The following is a 23,208-nucleotide window of genomic DNA, read 5'->3' as shown; positions in this document are numbered from 1 at the left end:
AACACAATGGAAGACAATTGGTTCCACACGTGTCCTAAGAACCAGATTCTAATATGAGATTTGGGGGCTGGATCATTTGCCAGCCACCTGGCAATGAGAATACCATCACTGATAATAGGTGAAGTATGGTTAGCCCCTAGCATGCTGTCACAATGCAATTTTAAAAAATTTTGCTGGCCGGGCGCGGTGGCTCACGCTTGTAATCCCAGCACTTTGGGAGGCGGAGGCGGGCGGATCACGAGGTCAGGAGATCGAGACCACGGTGAAACCCCGTCTCTACTAAAAATACAAAAATTAGCCGGGCGTGGTGGTGGGCGCCTGTAGTCCCAGCTACTCGGAGAGACTGAGGCAGGAGAATGGCGTGAACCCGGGAGGCGGAGCTTGCAGTGAGCCGAGATCGCGCCGCTGCACTCCAGCCTGGGTGACAGAGCAAGACTCTGTCTCAAAAAAAAAAAAAAAAAAAAATTTTGCCAGTGGTGAACTGGGAAGGGAGATGGTGGGGATGCACTGTCGGGTGTAGTATCTCTATTGCCTAGAAGGCATGAGAGAAATTATCTTACGAGGACAATGGAGTTGTGTGTCTACTATGGAGTGTTATTGATTAGTTGAAGAGAAAATGTCAGGCTTGAGCAATTAATGACCGATTCAAAGCAAAATATGAAAGCCAGAGGGCCTGCTTGGTAGCATTTAAGGGGACCCTAATGTCTTGCAGCCAAAGCCCAGACAGAATGGAGGACCAGGTTCAAGACTTAATCATAAAAGCAGTGAAACTTCCAGTCAAAGTCAGTGTGGAGCCCCATGATTTGGGACGGGACGGTCTGGGTGTATGTATATGCAAACCTTGAACTCCCAAATTCCCTGAAACCACTGGATCGACAGAAGGGATCCCTCCTTTTTGTCAGAAGATAATGGAACCCCTTTATTGAAAGGCATGATGAAAACTTAGATCATGCAGGTGCCTTTGAAGACCAAGCTTATCTCTCTCTTGCTTGCCCACCTATCCCTCCCCCAACCTCCCCTCCTATAACCATAACAATAATAAAGATCAAATCTCAGCATAGAATCACTTAGACCCAGGAGGTGGAGGTTGCAGTGAGCTAGGCCAGCTAAGGAAGGGAGACTAAATACAGAAGGAGATATGGCTTGGAGAGTACACTTAGGATTGGTTCCTGAGAGTGCTAAATCAAGGGGATAGAACACAAAGTTGAAAAATAGATAGTTTATTGAAATGGTAGTAATCTTTTTGTGATTCAGGATTTAATAGCCTGTCAAGAACCCCAGAACTGGTGCTAATGAGAACTCCTGGAAGCTTGTTGGAAGCTTGATGGCCACACTAAGTGAAGGAGTACCAGAGCTGCCATAGTAGGTAGTAGAGGAAAGAACCGAAGGACATAAACAAGGGAGAATGCTGAAATGGATACACTACATAAGTTTAAAAACTCTCATTAACATATTTATGTTACCTTCTGCAGGAAGGTAAGGGGCACCAGCATCCTTGAGATACTCAGTGGTGACTGTCCTCTTACCCAGCTTGGGTTAGGGATGATGGTGGAGATGGTACTACAGAACTGGGCTCTCTGCAAGCAATGCGGTTTTGGTTAGCAGTGCATAAACATCAGAAGCAAGGGAGATGCACTTACTGAAATTAGCAGTAAGGCCAGAGTTGTGCCAAGGGAGGTCTAACTTGCAGTAAGCTATGAGATAGCTAATTAGCAGGAGCAGGTAGCACTGTTGCACACAATGGGGTAAGGGAAGAATATGGTTGGTGCTCAGTATAACCACTGGTGTAGCTCTGGATTTTTTTTTTTTTTTTCTGAGGTGGGGTCTCACTCTGTCACCCAGGCTGGAGTGCAATGGCATGATCTCAGCATGATCAAGTGATCCTCCCACTTCGGCCTCCCAAGTAGCCGAGACCACAGGCGTGCACCACCATGCCCAGGTAATTTTTTTGTATTTTTTGTAGAGACGGTTGGCGGTGGGGGGGGGGGGGGGGCGGGGTTACCCGATGTTGCCCAGGCTGGTCTTGAATTCCTGGGCTCAAGTGGTATACACACTTTGGCCTCCCAAAGTGCTGGATTATAGGCATCAGCCACCTGCCCAGCCCTGGCTCTGGGTGCTTCTATGCCTAATTTTAACAATAAATGGACAAATACAGTAGTTATAGCCTTAAAGATGAGAGTCGGGATCACCTCACCAGACAAGCTGCCTAGGCCAGCAGAATTGGTGAGGGGTGAGGCGTGCCTAGATCAACAGAAAGGTGAAGGGAATTCGAAATGGGTGGTAGAAGAAGGGGATAATGAGTATTAGTTATGGCCTCCTAATTACACTCTGGGTCAGGGGAGGAGTAACCTGACATATATTCGGGGTATGTACATAGGCTCGCGGGCCATGGAAAATAGTTTGGTTGGCTAGTGAGTGGTCCAGAAGGAACAATACTGGAAGACTGGCAATAGGTCAGTCTGGGTAAGAGGCATATGAAAACCCCGTGGGAGTGGCACAAACTTTGTGTAACTTTGAGTCCTTATGAATATCATCCAGAGGGCACCTACCATGGAGGAGGCTCTTCACAAACAGGTGAGGAGTCTACCCATCCGGCAGAGGCCAACTAGCCTTTTCCCCCAGCCATCTTCATGCTTGCTTAGTGTCCCCATGAATTCAGTGGCCATCGGAGAAGGGATTGAAGTTGTACCTGGGCCCAATAACATGGGCCTCTCTCATTAAAGCTCATCTAGCTGCTGCCACTGCTGAGTCCAAACTGCCAGCAATGGAGACAGACACTGAGCCCTCCATCTGCCACTATTCCTCAGAGAAACCAGCCAGCCACTTGGTGGTAGGTTACCTGCATTTGACCTCTTTACCTGGGAGGGGTGGAATTCAGCCTTATTGTAATGAGTACATATTTTGAATGTTGGTCTGCCTTGCCTGTCTGCAGGGCCTCCACTATCATCGCCATCTGATCCATCCATATCATTTCTCCCACAAATGGTCTTAGGCCAAGTGACCCATTTTCTGGCAAAAGAGATATGAAAATAGACTCATGACCAAAGAATAATGGTGTGCTTCATCACCCAGAAATACAGAAGTAGCCTGTGATTAAATGGTAGATGAGTCTTTGGAAGGTTCATCTAAGGTGTGGGTTGAACTGGGGATACTTTGCATGGTTGTGGCACTGTCTTCTGGGAAATGGTATATGTATTGAACCATGGGATGGTATATGGTACTTTATCTCCAATAGCTAGAATATTTGAGAAGTAAGGGTGGAGGTTAGGGCATTTCTACTATCGCACTTAATGACCCTCTTGTGGGATTTGTGCTTCTTGTTACCAGAACATATGACATATAGCTGTCCCTCAGTTCCTGGACACCCAAGGATACCAAAATCCACAGGTGTTCATCCCTTATACAAAATGGCATAGCATTTATATATGACCTACTCACATCTTCCTGTATACTTTAAGTCATGTCTAGCTTACTTACAATGTCTAGTACTATGTAAATGCAATGTAAATAGTTGTTATACTGTATTTTAAAATTTATACTATTTCATTGTTGTATTGTTATGTTTTATTGCTTTTTCTGAACACTTTTGAACCAGAGTTGGTTGAATCTGCAGATGTGGAACCTACGGATACAGAGGACTGACTGTATTATATATTATATATAATTTATACATGTAATATGTATATGTGTATGTTATATATATACATATATGTTATATATGTGTATATGTGTTATATATATACACATATATGTTTTATATATATATACACATATATGTTTTACATATATATATACATATATGATGGCCATGCTGTAAAGCATGAATTCAAGACCCTAAAGATTGCAAATATGCCTTTCATTTAAAGCAATGTGTTACGTTTATGCCAATTTAATCTTTAACATTAATAAGAGGCCAATTATACTCTTCAAGAGTAAGATGTTTTACGAGAAAATGACAAAAAGATACATGTAATCATTGCAATGCCAGTTTAACATCAGATAGGACGTGCAATAATCCTTTTAGCAAGCTTAAGCTTTTACATATTAATGGCAACATTGGAGAATGGGAAGATGCCTTTTACAGCATCACCGAGGTCCTTACAATGCAGAAATGTCTCTGCTGCTTGGCCTGATTACTAGCATGTGCTGGGGAGAATAACGCTGTTTTGTGGGCTCTTCCCTCCTCACTACTGAGGCCTGGGGTGGTTTTTTAAATGCAATGCTGTACAGAGATTAATAATGAGGAGGGGAAAATTCATTTAGACGTTTGACAACATCTCTGTGACACTCAGTATGGGTCTCATATGGAGTAGATTTGCCCTGCAGAGAAATGCTGGCAACACTTTATTCTTAAACATACGATTAACCAGCTGCCAGAGACAACAGAGCATTTAAAACTCCTATTCCAATCGCCAAGTTACCATCTATAGGTCTCAGAGCTACTAAAATATATTTAAAAGTGAGCCACAAGACAACATGTGTTTCCTCACGTGTAAGACACAGGGCGTGGACCAGATGAGAGCCTTGATGATCCCTTTGTGAACTACAGCTTCACCATGTAACCATGTAAGGCAAATAAAGTAACAGAGAAAAGCAAGCTGTTGATTAAGGGAAGTGAATAAGAAACAAAATACATCAATGGTGAGTCCAAACACAAATTCTTTTCATGGCGCAACAATTAAGGCTGTTCTCATCATTTCTGAAAGCTGAGCTGAGGAGCCATCTGAAGATATTCGTTCCTGGATATCTGCTGGAGGAAACATCTGCCTTTCTTTTAAGCTTGAAAATTAGACAGCAATCAACTCAAATGTCAATGAGGAGTGGCAAGGATAACTAAATGTGAAAATCTATTTGGCAATGAAAATGAGCAGGGAACAATGCAGATAAATCTCACAAATACAATGTTGAGCAAAAGAAAGACACAAAAGAATACACACATACACACCATATAGGCTGTGCACAGTGGCTCCTGCCTGTAACCCCAGAACTTTGGGAGGCTGAGGAGGGTGGATTGCTTGAGCCCGTGAGTTCAAGACCAACCTGAGGAACATAGTGAAACCCCATTTCTGCAAAAAATACAAAGTTAGTTGGGGACGGTGGTGTGCACCTGCAGTTCCAGATACTCAGGAGGCTGAGATGGGAGGATCAATTGAGTTTGGGAAGTTGAGACTGCAGTGAGCTGTGTTCACCTCACTGCACTCCAGCCTGGGTGACAGAGTGAGACCCTGTCTCAAAAAAACAACACAAAGAATACACACATGCATATTACATGGGCTGCCTTTGGTGGCTCATGCTTGTAATTCCAGCACTTTGAGAGGTCAAGGTGGGTGAATTGCTTGAGCCTAGGAGTTCAAGACCAGCCTAGGCAACACAGCAAGATGCCATCTCTACAAAAAAATTTAAAAATTAGCTGGACCCGGGGGCAGGTGCCCATGTTCCCAGCTTCTCTGGAAGCTGAAGTAGGAGGATCACTCGAGGCCAGGAGTTCAAGCTTGCAGTGAGCTATGATAGTGCCACTGCACTCCAGCCTGGGCAACGGAGAAAGACCCTGTCTCAAAAAAATATTTTTTAAATATACATACTATATGATCCTACTTATTACAGTTCAGAAATTGGGACAACTGGACTATATTGTTTAGGATGAAGATATAAGGGATGGAATTCTAGGGAGAAACGAGATAATGAGCATCACAGAACTCAGGATGGCGCTTGTGCGCTTGCTTCTGGGTGGCGCAGAAGGAGGTTACGACTGGGGAAGGGCCCCCACTCACATTCTCTTTCTTGACCTGGATGGTGGTTGCATGCTGTTTGTTTAATAACTGTTTTATAAATATTACAAATATATTGTATATCTTTTCTTGTATGGGTATTATGTTTTACAATTTAAAAAAAGAGAGGTATAGAGAAAAATATACTTAAAAACAGTGTATTGTGTTACGCAGAACTATCTCATTTTAACATGTCCTTTTAAAAATAAAATAAATGGAGCCAGGCGCAGTGGCTCATGCCTGTAATCCCAGCACTTTGGGAGGCCAAGGCAGGCGAATCAGTTGAGATCAGGAGTTTGAGACCAGCCTGGCCAATATGGTGAAACTCTGTCTCTACTGAAGATACAAAAATGAGCCGGGCATGGTGGTGAGTGCCTGTAATCCCAGCTACTCAGGAGGCTGAGGCAGGAGAATCACTTGGACCCAGGAGGTGGAGGTCGCAGTGAGCTGAGATTGTGCCACTGCACTCCAGTCTGGGTGACAGAGTAACTCCATCTCAAACAAACAAACAAAAACCAAACAAACAAAAAATAAATAAAATAAATGGGCTTCTACGGATGCAATGAGTTCTTCTCTGTGCTTTCCCTTGACCCATCCTCCTTCCCCCTCATTTGAAGCAACTACAGCATGAACTTGGTGTGTATTCTTCCTGTCCTTGTTTTTATAATTTTACTATACATGGATATACATGAATAACATATTTTCTTGTGGATTTTTGGAATTTACATTAATTCTGTGACACATGTATTACTCTGGTAACATGTTTGTGAGACCTACCCATGTTGTACACATCAAAGGGCTCGGCTTCTCTGTGTCTCGGTTTCTTCATCAACAAATATGATGAAAATAATGGTCTCTACCACACTGAGCTGTTGAGAGGTTGAAATGAGTTAATATTTATGAAGTTTCTCATACATAGTAAGGGATATATGTGCCTAAGTAAATGGTCTAGCTGACTAACTTCACCTGCTGCATAGAGTGCCATCAAATGAATGTTTCCTCATCCATTTCTTCACTGGTGAACATTCACGGGTTTCCAATATTGAGAATTATAAACAAGACTGTAATAAATAGCTGTATATTCTTGACTTTTGAAAACATTTATTTGGCATCTCCTGCAGACCTACAGGGGCCAGCATATTTCTTGGCTCTGACTTTGATAAGAACAGAACCAGAAGGAGCCCCAGACAAGGACCATTTCAAGCGTCCATCACGTGCTGAACGTGAGCAGGGCCTCATGTCTTTGAGAGCTCAAGGGCAGTAGTTAAAACCTGGGGCTTTTAAGGATGAAGCTCAAGAGGAGATGGGGGAGGAAGGGAATCATAAACATATACTGGGCACTTAGTGTTAAGTATTTTGTCTACTTTATCTCATTGCTATAGATGGCACATATTGTCTTCATTTTTCAGATGAGAAAATTGAGGCTTGAAAAGCTAAAGAATGGGCCAGGCATGGTGGCTCACACCTCCTAGCACATAGGGAGGCAGAGGTGGGAGGATGGCTTGAGCCTAGGAGTTTGAGACCTCCCTAATGTAGCGAGACCTTGTTCTCCACAAAAAGGGGGCGGAAAAAAAGACACACACAGAAAAAAGTTAAAGAATGTGATTAAGAGCACACAGATTATAAGGGGAGGAGCTGGAATTCAAAATTACTAACGAAAAATTGAAGGATTTAAGGTCAGGAAAAAATGGGTTAACCGTTTACCTCAGAGGTAATACATAGTTTATTAGCTTCATTTAGCCATCCCACAATATAGACATATTTTGAAACATCACATACACCATAAACATACAATTTATCTTTGTCAAACAAAATAATAGTAAAAATTTAACCCCTCTGCAAGAAAAAAAGAATAGAACACAGATATAAGTATCCTGGGTGCATGTCATAAATACAGATGATGAGGATGATGATGACGATGATGGTTAATACAATTTCCACAAGGTGAAAATCTGCATCACCAACAGATTGTGTTTGGCTGCAAAATAAACCTCAAGGAATATTGGCTTAATTAAAAAAAATAAAAAGAAAACCAAGCAACAAAACCAGTTTACCTCAAAAGGGGGAGTAAAAAAGAATAATTGGACCAACCCCAAAGGCCTGCATCTTATAGCAATCCCAGCCACACTTAGGCTGGGGCCCAGGCAGGGCTTCTCTCTCCAGATCATGTTGAGCCTTGATCAGCATCTTTGCCTAACTCTGCCCTTTGCAAAGGCCCAAATGGTGCTGGGATTTTTAAGAGGGTGGGGAGCGAGGGAAGAACTGGGGTGAGAGAACAGAAAGGGATATGCTACAGAGATGATTATTGAAAGTTGACAGCTGCCAAACACACTGTGTCCCTGGCAACACCTGTTGAGTGTGCCGCAGTGGTGGGGAGAGTGAGATGAAGAAAGACAGCTGTCTACATGCCAACAGCAGCAGGATGCTGTGCTGGGCTCGTGCTCTGCCAGCAGAAGAGGAGCCAAACTTGCTGGCCCAGATTCAAATGACTGGGTGTCCACTGAGTTTGCCAGTGAATAAGCCCAGGGAATACATTTGCATTAACACCGCTCAGCCACCTCCCTTGCTCCTGCCTCCCATCCCTCCCCGGCCGCATGCAACATCGTTCTTCTTCCCAGAATGTCATCTTCAGGCTGCTTTTCAGAACCTGTATTTCAGTGAAACATGAGGTTAGGCAGATGCTGTCCTGAATTGCCTCGAAGGAAGCCAGCATCAGTAGTCGAGAGCAAGACAAAAAGCTCCATCTCAGGTTTTTGGCAGTTGGCTAGAAAAATATGCTAGGTAATTTTAATTTTTTTTGTGTATGTGAAAAGAAAGAATAGATGCGGTTTTACATTTTATCTCATGCAAACATTATTCTCACCCAGACCCTTCTTTTATTTGAACACCTTGAAATCTGGGGAATTCTCAGCTAAGCTGGGAGAGTTTTACAATGGCAGTGGAATGTTACTGGGAAAGTTTGGTTCTGCCTGCAAAATTGCTTCCTAAGATGGAGAAGTGTCAGATATGTCTAATTTCTTCTTATCTTTTTTCAGGGCTCAGGGAGACCCTTGAGGAATAAGTCTCATATCTGGATGAGGAAGTTTTTCTCTGCACAGACCACGGTTTGTGATTTGGAAAAGAAATCTCTATATGTATATATTTGTATGTATTATAGCATATATCATTTCAGCCACTTCATACCAGCATGCATTAGAGGTGGTGAGAGAGATAAAACCTTAAGGAAGAAAGAAGCTTTGTGGATTACTGTTCCGATAGCCTTTCTCCCAAAGGTCTTAATGAGTGACTAGGCCTCAAATGATAGAAATTATCCCATTCTTCTTTGTGACCTTCCAACATTGCCCATGAAAAAACCCCAAAACCAAACAACTACTTTTCTTGGAAAAGGCTTTCATTTCTATGTTGTCCTTGTGAAGGAAGATAATCAACACTTACTCCTCATTCCTTTCTTTCTGAATGTAAATCTTTTTGGAGTAGCTTTTAGTTGAAATAATTAAGTAATGTTAGAAATTGTCAGATAAACAACATGCTTTGAGTAAAATATTTACTTTAGGAATTTATCTTATGAATATATATGTATATAAAGACACATGTTGAAGCATATTCACTACAGTATTTTTTTCAAGTTCACTACAGCAAAAGTCTAAAGAATAACCTATGGCCCATCCATAGAGCATATTTTTTTTTAATTGATAGTGCAGCCATACAAATACTACTATGCAACTGGTTAAAAAGAGGGAGTTGGTTTCATATGTATAGACATGGGCTAACCTCCAAGACATATTAAGGGCAAAATGCAAGGTGTAGGATAATGTGTACAGCATGCTATCATATTTGTGTAAATAAAAAGAAAATATACATCTATGCGTCTTGAAGAATGAACAAGAAGCACCTAACAGGCAGTTACCTCTGGGAATGGGAGCCCAGTGATGGGAGGTGGGAGACCAAGATTTTACTGTGTATATTTTTGCACTGTTTGAATTCTTTCTATTACCATGTAATGTGTCACGTTTTCAAAATAATTTTAAAAAGTAAACTAATAAAATTTATTCCTAAGCTCTAAATTGAATATTAGAATTTTTAATTTCTAAGTTCTTTTGTTTTTAAACTAGTTGTGTATGATGTCACACACCATTGGCCATTACTACATATTAGTAACTTGATTCATTGAATTTGCCTGGTTAGTGACTGATTAGAAAATATGAGCCAATGTAGTCAAAATATCCATTATAAGTATAAATTGAGATGATTTTTTTCCTCAGTCACATAAATCAGCTCAGATACATTGTTGCTCACTGTCAATGAAATAAGATGGCTTTTAAGGACTTAATTGCCATAATTCTGCAATAGCATTTGGGTGCTGTAGTAGTCCATTCTCACACTGCTATACATACATACCTGAGACTGGGTAATTTGTAAGAAAAGAGGTTTTAATTAGCTCATGGTTCTGTGGGCTGTACAGGCTTCTGCTTCTGGGGAGGCCTCAGAAAACTTACAATCATGGTGGAAGGTGAAGGGGAAGCAGGCACATCTTCACATAGCTGGCAGGAGAGAGAGAGAGTGAAGAGGAAGTGCTACACATTTTCAAACAACCAGATCTTGTGAGAACTCACTCAGCATTATGAGAACAGAAAAGGGGAAATCCACCCCTATGATCCAATCACCTCCCACCAGATTCTTCCCTCAACAATGGGGATTACAATTCAACATGAAATTTGGGTGGAGACATGAAGCCAAACCACACCAGGCCTCCAAGTCCTTATATTGAATTTTGAAAACATTTTGATGCTTTCAGCTTGCCTTATTCTTGTATATACATACCCACCTGACTCCCTTTCTAATAAATAGTGGGAGGAACTGGTGAAAATTTTCATGGACTTAGGAACACACTTGTCATATTTATCTACCTTCCCAGCAAAATGCTCTCTTTAGTCTCCTTCTCCCTTCCACCTTCCACTCCACAGAAAGCAGGTCAAATAAATACATTGAGGGGAAGTTTTGCCCATAGAGTTAGTAAGATATCAAAATTATAGTACAGTTCTTGAATCAAAGTATGTGGAACTTTAAATCAGAGGTAAGCTTGATCCCTTTGGGGGATTTGGGGTCAGAAAATCTGAGTTTCTGTCAAATTAACCTCCTTCTTCTCCTAGTTTCAGTTTGTAATATAATGGTGTCTGTCCATCTGATGGGAGGATCAAATGAGCTAATGGCTAATGATAGAGCCCTTTGGAACTGTAATGCTCTATTAGTTATTTTTATTAAATATCACAAACATTTTGGGTAAAAAAAATAGATTGTTTCAAAGTTCTGCTGAATTCAATTTCTGTACAATGCTTAGAATGAAAGATTTCAGTATTTTCAAGTTAATCTGTGTGTTTGCCTTTGACAAGGGTCTTCTCCTAAGAGAACTGGTACTGTGGCAACATCCAATCAGAGTGAGCCTGAAAAACGAAACAGGATGCTTGATGGAGACAACGCTTAGAAAACTGGACTCAGCTCGTTGTGGTGGGTTTACGTGTGCACAAGGGTACAATCCTGGAAAGTACAAATTTGATGAGGTGACAATTTTATGCTTTCATATTCTTAAATTCATTCAAACAATTTTGATTTAGACAAATTAATTTGTACGTGGAGTCCCTTGATTGCCTTTCTTCTTTTTCAGAACTAAAGATTAAGAGTTATGACCCACTAAACACTACCCTTTAATTTCATTTGTTTTGCATTTTACTTGATAAACCACCAGTTCCTAATTTATATTGCTCTCATTTCATATACAGTATTTTTCTGCCTAACATTTTTTTTTTTTGAGACAGGGTCTCGCTCTGTTGCCCAGGCTGGAATGCAGTGGCTTGATCACGGTGCACTGCAGCCTCAACCTTCTGGGCTCAAGTGATCCTCCTGCCTCAGCCTCCTGAGTAGCTGGGTCTATACGCATGCACCACTACACCTGGCTAATTTTTGTATTTTTAGTAGAGACAAGGTTTCACCATATTGCCCAGGCTGGTCTTGAGCTCCTGGACTCAAGTGATCTGTCCACCTCAGCCTCCCAAAGTGCTGGATTTACAGGTGTGAGCCACCATTCCCAGCCACATTTGACTTGAAATGCAGTGGTTTTAAGTTAGGGTGCTTCTAAGTCATTATACCCCATCTTTCAGAGCAATGGTTTTAAAAACTATTTTCTTGGCCAAGCGCAGTGGCACATGCCTGTAATCCCAGTACTTTGGGAGGTTGAGGTGGGTGGATCACCTAAGGTCAGGAGTTCGAGATCAGCCGACCAACATGGTGAAACCCTGTCTCTACTAAATACAACAAATTAGTCAGGTGTGGTGGCACATGCCTGTAATTCCAGCTACTTAGGAGGCTGAGGCAGGAGAATCGCTTGAACCTAGGAGGCAGAGGTTGCAGTGAGCCAAGATCGCACCATTGCACTCCAGCCTGGGCAACAAGAGCAAAACTCTGTCTTAAATACACACACACACACACACACACACACATATATATATATATATACGCACAAATATATATGTCTAAAATATATACATATATCTGTCTAAAATATATATTTTTATATATATATCTGTTCTAAAATATATATTTGATATATATCTGTCTAAAATACATATATCTGTCTAAAATATACATATTTGTATATATCTAAAATATATATATCTGTCTAAAATATATATATTTATGTATCTGTCTAAAATATATATATTTATATATGCCTAAAAATATATATATATTTGTACATATATCTGTCTAAAAAATATATTTATATATCTGTCTAAAATATATATTTATATATCTGTCTAAAATATATATATTTATATATATCTGCCTAAAATATGTATTTATATATGTCTAAAAATACATATTTATATATCTGTCTAAAATATATATATTTATATGTGTCTAAAATATTTATATATATCTGTATATATGTGTGTGTGTATATATATGTGTGTGTGTATATGTATATATATACACGTATATATACATATATGTATATATATACACACATATGTACACGTATATATACATATATACGTATATATATACATATATATACGTATATATATATACGTGTATATATATATCCTTAAGTGGTGGAATACTTTGTTCAAAGGAAATAGTACACAAATATCCAATATGTTAAAAGGGCAAAAGTGGAACTGGAGTGAGGGAGGTATGGCATGTGTATGTGTGTGTGTGTATGTGTGTGTCTGCGTGTTTCTTTAAAGGATGTGGAGGTCAGGTTACAGCCTTAGGTTGACCCTTCTCCACTGCTCACTTGTGACTGTTTCCATTAATGGCCAGTGAAATCAGATGAGTATTCTCATGATATGAGAGCCTTATGCTGAGGCTGCACTGTAATAATGAGTTAGATTCACCTCTCTATCTTGCACAGATATTAAAAAAAAAAGAGCTGAGTGGAAATTCAGGGGACAGAAATGTATCCTGTGGGATTTCTTTTACAGCTATCTGGTCATTATGAATCATGCCAGGATTACAAAGTTTGGGATTTGAAGACATTTATAATAGAAAATATAACAGAATTTGCAATGACTGGGTTGAGAGACAGGCTCACAGCAAAAAAAAAAAAAAAAAAAAAAAAAAGCAGGTGGCTTTTACAGTAGTTAATTTCTGAACTTCTATGTACAAAGATGAAGTGAAAGCCACTCTATATTGAAAAACATTATGATATGTTCAGTTTCTTCTGCAGTTAAAGGAACTTATTTTATATTGTAAGTTTCCATTTTATTTGTGTGTCATTACATAATGACATTTCTATCTCTGGCCATAAGTCATCCGACTTCTTATTTGATGTAATATAATAGAATTAATAGCTATTTATCCTAAAACACATATTAAATTAAGATTTTTTATATTCATGCTCCTCTGCTCAAGTAAATTCAAATGTGTGTAGAATGAAAGGCAATTTACATATGGCATTGTTAGTCTTCAATGTCTAAGAAAAGCATTGGAATATTTATTTCACAAAGAGAAACCAAGAACTATTGAAAGTCTTTTCTGCTTGCTAAAGGAAAAAGCAGAGTTCACTTTGTAACTCCTCTGATGGAGGACCATGTATGTCTCTTGGTATATTTAACACACAAAAAAATTCAAGTGGCAATCTTTATTTAACTTAGACTAGGTGTTAGGAATTATCTTTCATAAGCTTTTCATCTTAGGAAGGTGTCATATAAAGTTGATTCGAACATCTTCACCTACTAGTTATATCTTCGTTCTAATCATTCTATTCTTTGCACATACTTAAAGCTTTTGTGCTTATATTTCGTATTTTATCTTTTTTTCTTTTTCTTAACATGTTCCCTCAAAAATGTAAGGTATTTTATATGTGCATATTCTGTCTCTATAACTAGACCATTAATTCCTTGAGGGCTGGGACTTCTTCAGTGTCCCCAAAGAATAGCAAGTCCGGTCTTCTGCACTAACTAATCTCTGCAGGAAGTATGTGTTTATTGTCACTCGGCACATTCGTACTTCTGAATGTTCGAACACTCCCCGACTTGCTCCATTGGTTTGCACTCAGGGCAAACAAACTGATTCACTAGTTTGAATAGGCAACAGTCAATAGGAAGGTAAATCTGTTGCTACAAAAATAACAAAATGTACATTAAAGGAAATACAAGTGGTTTTTGCATTATCCATTATCTGCTGTTCTAGAATAGAAATCATTACATTCATTATGAAGATGCAATATTTCCCAATAGATTTCAAATATCCATGACTTTAGAAATGTTAAATAGATTACCTGAGCCCAGGACTTCAAGGCTATAGTGAACCATGATTGTGCCACTGCACTCCAGCCTGGGTGACAGAATGAGACCCTGTCTCGAAGAAAAAAAAGAAAGTCAATTGTCTTGTCTCACAGGAGAAATTGGTTGGTTTGGTATAGCTTTATGTATTTTTATAAAGTGCTTTAATTCTTTTCATTGTAGTCTGGCAAATCCAGAGGGACTTTTGTCGTTGCTGTTTTGTAGTTGTTGTTTTTGAGATGGAGTGTCCCTCTGTCTCCCAAGCTGGAGTACAATGGTGTGATCTTGGCTCACTGCAACCTCCGCCTCCTGGATTCAAGTGATTCTCCTGCCTCAGCCCCCCGAGTAGCTGGGACTACAGGCATGCACCACCATACCTGTCCAATTTTTGTGTTTTTAGTAGAGATGTGGTTTTGCCATGTTGGCCAGGCTGGTCTCGAACTCCTGACCTCAGCTGATTCGCCTGCCTTAGCCTCCCAAAGTGCTGAGATTACAGGCGTGAGCCACCGTGCCTGGCCTAGAGGGTTTGAAGGTGGCTAGATGTAGTTTTACAATAGGCATTATTTTTATCGTTATTTTCAATTTATGTTTCACTTTTAGTATTATTACTTTTGGCTATAATATATAAGGAAGTTGTCCTGCCTTCCTTTATTGAAGTTTTTCAGATTTTGTGGCTTCTTCCCAGCCCCTCTTCCAGCAGCAGGTTTCAACAAGGATGTACAATGTACCGGAGGGTCAGACCTGGGTTTGAGTCCTTTGCTACCCAGCTATGTGACCACGTAACCCTGGGCAAGTTTCTTAACTTCTTATTCTTCAATTTCCTCATCCATAAAATGAACGTAATAGAGATCATGAGGATTAAGTAAGATAATGAATGTTAAATACTTAGTACACTTCCAGATGCACAGGAAGTACTTGATAAATACTTGATAAACGTTAGCAGGGCTGGTTGTGGTGGCTCAGGCCTGTAATCCTAGCATCTTGGGAGGGTAAGGAAGGAGGATCACTTGATGCCAGGAGTTTGAGACCAGCCTGAGTAAAATAGCAAGACCTCATCTCTACAAAATAATCATAATAATAAATTAGCTGGTCCTGGTGGTGTGTGCCTGTAGTCCCAGCCACTCAGGAGGCTGAGGCAGGAGGAGAACTTTTGCCCAGGAGTTCAAGGCTGCAGTGAGCTATGATGGCACTGCTGCACTCCAGTCTGGGCCATAAAGTGCAACTCTGTCTCTAATTAAAAAAATATAATAATAATAGGTCGGGTGCAGTGGCTCAAGCCTATAATCTCAGCACTTTGGGAGGCCGAGGCAGGTGGATCACTTGAGGTCAGGAGTTCGAGACCATCCTGGCCAACATGGTGAAACCCCATCTCTACTAAAAATACACAAATTAGCTGGGCGTGTTGGTGCAAGCCCGTAGTCTCAGCTACTAGGGAGGCTGAGGCAGGAGAATTGCTTGAACCCAGGAGACGGAGGTTGCAGTGAGCTGAGATCGTGTCACTGCACTCCAGCCTGGCAACAGAGTGAGACTCTGTCTCAAAGTAAGTAATAATACTACTACTCATAATAATAAATGTTAGCTGTTCCAATTAGCAGATGCTCTGATAAGTCGTAGCTTGATTCCCAGAAAGGATGGCTCTGCTCTCCAACTCCAGCTGCTTCTCTGGATACAGGTCGTGGAAAGTGTGCCTGTGATTCTCTCTACCTTCATTTGGTGGAAGAACCCACACAAATCTGTCAGTGAATGTAAACCAATGGTAAGGTAGGATCTTTGGAAGTACACTCATCCCTCTGTATGGGGGATTGGTTCTAGGACCCCAGTGGACACTAGAACCTGTGGATGCTCAAGTCTCTGATATAAAATGGTGTAGTGTTTGCATATAACCTACTGCACATCCTCCCATGTACTTTAAATTACTCTAGATTACTTTTTTTTTTTTTTTTGAAACAGGGTTTTACTCTGTCACCCAGGCTAGAGTGCAGTGGTGTGATCTTGGCTCACCGCAACCTCTACTTCCCAGGTTCAAGTGATTCTCATGCCTCAGCCTCCTAAGCAGCTGGGATTACAAGTATGCACCACCATGCCTAGCTAATTTTTTGTATTTTTTGGTAGAGACAGGGTTTCACCATGTTGGTCAGGCTCCTAGATTACTTGTAATACCCAATACAATGTAAGTGCTATGTAAATAGTTGTTACACTGTATTCTTTTAAAATTTGTATTATTTTTTGTTGTTGTATTTTTAAATCATTTTCCCCCAATATTTTTGATCCACTGTTGGTTGAATCTGCAGTTGCGGGGCTGACAGATGCAAGCAGCCCACTGTACTTGCAAGAAATCCAACAGTGGGTTGTGTTTGAGTAGCAACAGCATTTAGCAGGAGGCTCATTGTAATGTGAGGCTTGGGTTTCAAGCCATGGACTTTCTTAGAAATCAGTGAATTTTGTTCCCAACTCTGTGTCCAAGTGTTCTCATTGTTCAATTCCCACCTATGAGTGAGAACATGTGATGTTTGGTTTTCTGTCCTTGCGATAGTTTGCTCAGAATGATGGTTTCCAGCTTCATCCATGTCCCTACAAAGGACATGAACTCATCCTTTTTTATGGCCGCATAGTATTCCATGGTGTTTTTGTGCCATATTTTCTGTTGTGGGGTGGGGGGAAGGGGGAGGGATAGCATTAGGAGATACACCTAATGTAAATGATGAGTTAATGGGTGCAGCACACCAACGTGGCACATGTATACATATGTAACAAACCTGCACGTTGTGCACCTGTACCCTAGAACTTAAAGTATAATAATAATAAAAAAAGGAATCAGAGCATTTTACACCAAGGGGTTTTGATGCCTGCTCTCCTTAGGTGATGTCTGAGGTAAATTTTCTTGCTCTGAATCCTACTCTCAAATCGTTTTTCTGTAGTAAGATCTCCATGATATTTTCAGCTTCTCCACATCTTCTTGCTCATCTCCCAATCCTGGAGGGACTTCCATTTGGATGGGAGATCTGCCCAGTCCTTCTCCAGGGCATGAAGCAATACCATGTGAACTGAAGCACTCACAGATACCCCTCAAATCAGTAAGGTTGAAAACCTCTCCAGCACCACATTGCTTGTTGAAAATCCAGGTCATTGAGATGGTAGTCACAAGGTCAATCTGTCAGCATGAAGGTCTGACTACTGAGAAATGAAAAATGTTAAGTGATTTGGAGCAGTGCAGAGAAAAAACCTAAAAATTGGTCCCAGAGCTGCTTCATCTTCTTGTCTTCCTCAGTCATTTTTCCTTAGCCTTAATTTCAATGTTAAATTTTAGATATTGTAAATCTTCCATTGCTGTTCACTTCCTTCTCATCTATTTAAAAACTAAAATAGTATTTAATTTATTTTTGAAAATTAAAAAATACTAAAGTACCAAAAAGAAAAAAATTATGAATTTACTGCCTAGAAATAACAATTGTTGACTTAGTGGCATATTTGCTATTAACATTTTTAAATAAGAAAAAAATGCTGAATATATAAAAATCACCCTAAATTCAATCACCCAAGAATAGTAGTGTTAAGATTACACTGGATAAATATTCTCAGATATCTTTCTGTCTATACACACAACATACAGAGAGAGGAAGAGAGAGAGAGAGTGAAATGCTTTCAGATAACTGGGACTATATCTAGAATTTATTTTTAATAAAATAAAAACAAACTACATGTAATTTTCCCTTTATTTAATGGAAGAAAAAAGAGACTTTAGGAATTATTGAACCTGTTTTTCACTTTAAGATGTAATATTTTGCAGCTGGGTACAGTGGCTCATGCCTGTAATCCCAGCACTTTGGGAGGCTGAGGCAGATGGATCACTTGAGGTCAGGAGTTCAAGACCAGCCTGGCCAACATGGTGAAACCTCATCTCTACTAAAAATACAAAAATTAGCTGGGCGTGGTGGTGCACACCTGTAGTCTCAGCTACTCTGAAGGCTGAGGCAGGAGAATTGCTTGAACCTGGGAGGGTTGCAGTGAGCTGAGATCGCACCACTATGCTCCAGCCTGGGTGACAGAGCAAGACTCTGTCTCCAAAAAAACAAAAAAAAAGGTTTAATATTTTCAGAAATGGTTGTAACAAACTTTGAATTGGAGTTATGTATGTTTTAGTTTCTGATATTATCAATTAAGCTTTTGCTGTGAAATAAGAGGATATTAGCACTCTTACATGTGCTCTCATCTCCTGTCACCTCCCAATTTTTATGTTATTATTGGTACAAAGCCCATGTTTATAATATTGAGATTCTGATCTTTGAAAATGCATCATATTAATTCATTTAATACATGCAAATAAATATTATGCTCACTTCAGTCCTTTTACAACAGCTTCTCCAGTCTAAGTTATACATTTTGATTAATTTCATAATATGATAGATTTAATTGTCAAGTAGTTTTTTTCTAACAAGCGTATATGAATACTGCGTTTCTGAGGGTTTTTTTGTAGTTTGAGAATATCTACTGGTAGCTTTCATACAAGAACAACATTTGGCTCCTTAGAGATGACTTTCTTAGATTGCATTTTCTTTTCTTCAGAACTTTGATCTGTATGTACAGATTTGTGAAACCACCGCCATATAGATACAGAACTACACCATCATCAAAGATCCCCTTTGTGCTGGCTCTTCATGATCATAACCACCTTTCTTTTCCACCTCCATCTCTAACCCCTGAGAGCCACTAGTCTATTGTCCATCTCTATAATTTTGTCATTTTGAGAATAAATTTCAAAAATTTATATAAATGGAATCACACAGTATGCAAGCTTTCAGGCTTTTTTTTTTTCATTCAGTATAATGCCTTTGAGATCCAGTTAGGATCTTTTCTTTATTGTGCAATGTAGATATTCACTGGTTTTCCTTCTCCTTCTGATAAGAGCATCCTAATTTTCCTCTGGAGGATTCCTCTTCCTCCATTCTCAGTCGGCTGACGAACATACCCACAACCCCATTCTCTTGGGATGGTCACATGACCAAGACCTGTTCTCAATTTCCTCTCCACATAAGAGTGCAGAGGCAGGAGTGGAGTCAGGTATTATACTCACTACAATATACTGTGTTAAGTCTTCTAGTGGTGACAGTGTAAAGAATGAGAGTGAAAATAATAAGATTCTGACAAGGAATTTGGAAAGCCTTCCTGAGAAAGTGATATTTAGGTTGACTCTTGAAGGCTGCGTAATTTCTTCTAGCAGAGAAAGTGGATCGGACAGTAAGTCATTATTACTGCCAGTGAAAGATTAAGAACAGAAACCCACACCCATATGTTAAAAAACATATGGAAAAACACAAAGATTATGTGTGCCGTGGTCTGAAATTACCCTGCAAGTCAGAAAAATCCCTAAAGTAACCATCTAGTGCTACTCAATTTAGAAAGATAATTATTTGGCCAGGCACAGTGGCTCACGCCTGTAATCCCAGCACTTTGGGAGGCCAAGGCAGGTGGATCACCTGGGGTCAGGAGTTCGAGACCAGCCTGGCCAACATGGTGAAACCCCGTCTCTACTAATAATACAAAAATTAGCCCAGCGTGGTGGCATACACCTGTAATCCCAGCTACTTGAGTGGCTGAGGCAGGAGAATCGCTTGAACCTGGGAGGTGGAGGTTGCAGTGAGCTGAGATTGTGCCATTGTATTCCAACCAGGGTGATAGAGTAAAACTCTGTCTCCAAAAAATAAAAATTAAAAAAAAATTTAAAAAGAAAGATAATTATTTAGCTAAGAATACTCGCTTTGATTAAAGGCTATTAACAAATGAAATTGTGTTTGAATTTGAAAAGAATGTTCAAATTTTATGAAATATACATATTGTATTAAGGAGTTTAAATTACTTTTAAAAACTCATTAAAAATTAAAGATTATATAAACAAGCTGAAGTATAAAGAGAAGGATCATTAGTGAATTTATCAACTCTTCTTTTTGACCTGTTTGGTTTTTAGACATATGTGGCCCACCATGTTTCTTTCCCTGTTAGCCTTGGCATGTGAATAGAAACTCTGCAGAAAGGGTTTACAATAGTCAGTTGGCAAAATAATAATGAGAATCTCTCAAAACGTTAAGTAACATTCTCCTCACCTGCAGAAGCATATACTTTGAATTGGGCCACTCAATCTTCAACCTCCTTCTTGTGTGTTTTCCTGTATCACAGAAACTAAACATCTGAAAACTATACGTTTCCTGGACTCTCTGTAAGCTAGAGACTGAGATGTAATTTGGTTCCACCAGTCAGATGTGTTTGCAAAAGACATTAATATAGAACTGAGTTAAGAAGAAATAAGAGCTCTGCCGCTTTGGTTCTGTCCCTAGCAATTCCATCTAGAATCTGTTTTCTTAGCAATTCTATTCTACAGGCCATTCTGTACAGTGTAATAAATCCTTTTCTACCTCAATGAACCAGAGTAGATTCTGTTCTCTGTAACTGAACTCTGACCAACATAGCTACCTTTGGACAAAGTTTCTGGATTTTATTTTTTCAATATAATAATATCACTTAAGTATGAATTAATGTGGTAAAAATAGAATTGGGTACTAAGCACTCAAAAATAAAATGTATTACTTTTTTCTTTGTTCAAAATGGAAATAGTTTTATAGCTTTTGTTTTTAAAATGAAATAAACTTGGGCTCATAATCAAAATGTCAATAAAAGGAATAAGAAAGAAGGCAAAAGTTTATTTATAAACCATTTACCTGAGATAATCTCCATTCTTTTTCTATGCCTGGACATGTATAATGTACATATTTTAGAAAATAAAAGAAAATAAAAATATTGCTCTGCAATATGCTTTTCACCTGATATTATGAATATATCATATTTATATTTATAGCTTATCCCCTATATTGAATATGCAAGTTGTTTTAATTTTCAGCTGGTATGGACAAAGCCAAAATAAACATTTTTATAAATGTCCATGCTTTTTTCGATTTATTTTGTTAGTGTAAATTTATAGTAGCAGAATTTCTAAGTCCATTTTAAAGGTTTTTGGTATGTATTGCCAGATAGGCCTTGGCAAAGATTGTATGTGTGTTCAAGGTCACCAGCAGCCATGCTAGTACCCCTATGTTGCATGACACCAACTCTGTATGTAAAATGGTCCCAATAATCTGATGGGGAAACCCAGTATCTCATTTTGTGGTGTTGTTCTCTTCCTCTCCTCTTCCTTATCATTAAAATAAGTAAACAAACTGCTATGGTTTGAATGTTTGCCCCCTCCAAAACTCATGTTAAAATTTAATTGCCATTGTAACAGTATGACGGTGGCTCAACCCTATGGGGTGGGATTGATGCCATTATTAAGGGAGGAGTTTGGCCCTCTCTCCCTCTCTCCCACCCTTTCACCTTCTACCACGGGATGACACAGCAAGAAGGCCCTCACCAAATTTTGGCTCCTTGATCTCAGATTTTCCAGTCTCCAAAACAGTGAGCCAGTAAATTTATATTTATTATAAATTACCCAGTCTCAGGTATTCTGTTACAGCAACAAAAATGAGATAACGAAAATGAACTAAGACACAAATAAAACTAAAAAACAAGAAAGCAAAAAAAGCCTCCCCAAACTATTGTTTTAGTTGTCTATATATATTTTATCTTCTCCCAAAAGATTACTATTTTATTCTTTTGGTTTCTTTAGTTCAGGATTATTATCTACACATGTTCCTTATCATGATGTTAAATGTAAATATGGGTTTAAAGCTGCAGTTAGCCTTAAAAGGAACAAAATCATGTCCTTTGCAGCAACATGGATGCAGCTGGAGGCCATTATCCTAAGTGAACTAACACAGAAACAATATACCACATGTTCTCACTTATAAGTGGAAGCTAAACACTGGCTACACACAGACACAAAGATGAAAACAATAGACACCGGAGATTCCAAAAGAAGTGGGGGAAAACTACCTCTTGGGTACTACGTTCACTATCTGGGTGATGAGATCAATAGAAGCCCGAACCCCAGCATCATGCAATGTATCCATGTAACAAACCTGCACATGTACCCCCGAATCTAAAAAAAAAAACAAATTCAAGCTGTAGTTATTCTTCAAGTGTTTTGAAATGTTTGAGGCTGAAACTGAATCAGATGGTATGTTTCACGTGTTTTGACTGTAATTTCTGTAGCATTTGCTATAGTGACACTCTTAGAAATAGAAGGGGCCAGTGTCATACCCTTAAACATGGGTCATGGATGGCTGCTCCCTGGCAATCTGTATATGGTCTGTGTCTGTGCTATAAGTTATCGGAGCTTATTTGATTGCTACATCTGGATACACGAAGTCTCTCTTCAAACAACCACAGGGCTCATTGCTATTATTAATCTGTCTCTGTTGCCAGATTCATAGCTCCAGAGTAAGAAAATATTATCTGAGCAAATATTTAAGCAGAATTCTCTACACTGTTATGCTTCATTAAAAAAGAGTTTTCATTCAGTTTGTTCTGGAGTAAAGTGAAATGCTCCAAATAAATGTACTCTCTGGTTTTCCCCAGCACTTTTTTTTCCACAGCAGGAAGACAAGAGCTTCTCAGGAAGAAAGGTTTTATGATGATAAGTTCTCATCTCTTATCCATGCCCCTCTATCAGAATTTGGTCTGTGGCAGTAAAACACTGTGACTAAAATGTAATATAACACAATAGTTTGTGTACA

The sequence above is a fragment of the Nomascus leucogenys genome, chromosome 1a (genome assembly GCF_006542625.1).
Source record: "Nomascus leucogenys isolate Asia chromosome 1a, Asia_NLE_v1, whole genome shotgun sequence".
Taxonomy (NCBI): Eukaryota; Metazoa; Chordata; class Mammalia; order Primates; family Hylobatidae; genus Nomascus; species Nomascus leucogenys.
The sequence above is the reverse complement of the archived record's forward strand: the minus strand, read 5'-3'. Positions refer to the sequence as shown.